The 2,500-nt window shown below is 38.0% G+C and overlaps 1 protein-coding gene across 5 annotated transcripts in view; it reads right to left on the reverse strand.

Moving 5' to 3' along the window:
* The window catches only part of LOC144975408 (protein rolling stone-like), a 44,452-nt gene that overhangs the window by 30,603 nt on the left and 11,349 nt on the right, over nt 1-2,500 (reverse strand). Inside the window, exon 1 of one of the 5 annotated variants that reach the window (XM_078919442.1) lies at nt 1,897-2,061. The exons of the other annotated variants lie outside the window; for them this stretch is intronic. The gene's annotated coding sequence lies outside the window, so the exon portion shown is untranslated. Of the gene's footprint in view, nt 1-1,896; nt 2,062-2,500 lie in introns of those variants that run through there. 5 annotated transcript variants of the gene reach the window in all.

Consider the following 2,500-nt stretch of genomic DNA (forward strand, 5'->3'; position numbering starts at 1 on the left):
ATGGGTAGCTAGATCTATTAGATCTTGCGGGTAGTACTTTGCGATAGACTAGCCTCCTAGCCTAAGGGTAACGAGCAATTATTGCTATTGTCCGGGCCAAATGGTTCGTGACTCCGAGGGACAACTGACAGCCGAGTGCAATAATTACAGAGCGGTTTTCCAAAACTCCCTAACTTCAGTCTATTTCCCCATTTTGAGATAGTGAGGATTATTTCCATTAAAATATAGATAGTATGCAGATGACGTCACTCAGGCCTTTGTTATTGTTTTAGCCATCCGCGTTTGTGAGTTGTTCTCACTAAACTGTATTAACCAGACTATAAAAGTTCATGGTTACACAGAGTTTGTGTGTTGGTCCGTTATACTTCCGGATGGCAATGTTGTGAACTCCTTGGCCAAGCGCATTCTATCTATAGCATTCGGTCCGTTATTTTATCATGTTTAAACTTCAAATTCACACAAATCTAGGGGAATTCCTGTGCTAATACGCTTCAACAGTCATGACGTCACTTCCCTCGTAATGACGCATGATAACTTAGTAACTGGCTCTAAACTATCGGAACAATGGCGGACGCCCTTATGAAATATTTCTCCGACGAGCATCAAAGTGTATCCAGAGGAGAAAAACATTATAAATAATGATCATTTTTTTTACTTTTATATATTCTGATAACAAGACATATGAAAAGTTCTAGCCAGCATGAAGAATAAAAAGTAACGATTTTCTTTGTTTAGAACCACGATGGTGCCATTGCTGGGGGACGTGACATCAGACTATTGAATCCAATTGATGCTTAAAATAAAATTTACGTTTCAATTTATCTCACAGATGGAAAATCTCAAAAAGTAGAAAAATCGACTTAACGAGTTTTGGAAAACCAGCCTTCAATTAAATTGGTCTTGATTTAAAATTGTTATCATTGACAGTGTTTTGCGTTGATTTCAGAGGATTCCCATGACTTGAGCTTCTATATAGCGCAATATCCACTAAACGTGCTCAAAACGCTTTACAAGGGGTCATTAGCCAACAGCAACACTTAACATGTAGGACAAGACATGACCCCTGTTAGGCGATAGATATTATAATTTTTTTTTCGGACAGAGACAACGCTGTTCACGGCCAGGCACTCATTTTGCACCTGAGTCCGGTGAGAGAACGCGAGTAAAGAGTCTTTTCCAAGGACTCAACTATGCGCCGAGCGAGGCTCGAACCCAGGACATTCCGATCCGTAAGTGAGTGTTATACCACAAGACCACATAGCCGCACAACAATGAGCCCATCACATTTAGGGTTATCGGACTTGTAAATAAAATGCCCTTTTGCAAAGTTCACATAATTTGCTTTCGCTGTTCGATTTAATTTGGGAGGCCTTCCGTAAGCTCCTCGTGCTAAGGGAAACAACCCAAGTATTCCTTTAATAAACCCTAAGAAAAAATAAAGCCCAGTACCTTTAACTAACCCTAATAGGGAAAAAACAAACACCCTAGGACCTTTACTAAGACATATACCTTACCCCAATAGAAAAGAAAATTATCCGATCTTTAGCTTACCCTAATAGAAGAAAAAAAAAAAACAAAAAAAAAAACAACCTAGGACTGCTTTGCACTTTGCACTACTTTTCAATACTTCAACGACAAAATGATGGCGGAGAACCAAAATAATGGTCATTTTAGAAATTTTAAACTTTCACTAACTTTTCAAGGTTTGTTCTATTGAAAGAGATAATAGACCAAGGAGCATACGGAATTTCTCTCTAAAGCTCTAAAAATTGTGTATGAATCAGTGTCCGACAAAGCATTAGAGAAAATTACAAGCGAAATAAAACCATCCCAAAATGAATGAAAATAATAATCAGTTCAGTTAATCAGTCTTCCTCAATTTGGGAAATAACCAACCTCCATCATTTTTGTAACCAAAAGCTGTCTTTTTAACCTTTCACATGACAGTCACATAACCATAACTGCCCATATTCATATTATGTGACTGCCCATCACAATATTATTATTACATGAAAAAAGTATCCATTGTAAAAGAACGTTGATTGTGTCTCCCTGCCCTGTGAGAGATTACAACTGTAAGCCTAGGATTTGAATTTGAAAATGTAAACAAACAAAGGCGTGTCTTGGATGGACCGCCATGATTTTTCTGAGGCCCGCACCAAACGCACCAAATGGCACTGTAAGGGTAAAGTTTTGAGGTGCAATTGGTTACGTAATGTAAACGTTGTTGCTCGAAGCTCGAAGAAATAAATAACAATGTGAAATTGAATGTATCTAAGCTTCAATTTACATGCAGTGGCGCCACTTCCACATTATATCATTCATCTGTAGTGTTTCATTCATCCTGTTTTGTTGATAAAGGGGAAACCCGAAACGTCCATTTTATCTGTTTTCGTATATTAAATTGAAGCTTACATTCCATTTCACGTTGTTGTTTATCGACAATAGATAGTGTTTTCTTGAAGAAGGCCAAGGGCCGAAACGTCGTTTGTTTTGTGTT

Source organism: Berghia stephanieae, chromosome 6 (assembly GCF_034508935.2).
Source record: "Berghia stephanieae isolate SIO BIC M18660-M18661 chromosome 6, UCSD_Bste_1.3, whole genome shotgun sequence".
Lineage (NCBI taxonomy): Eukaryota > Metazoa > Mollusca > Gastropoda > Nudibranchia > Aeolidiidae > Berghia > Berghia stephanieae.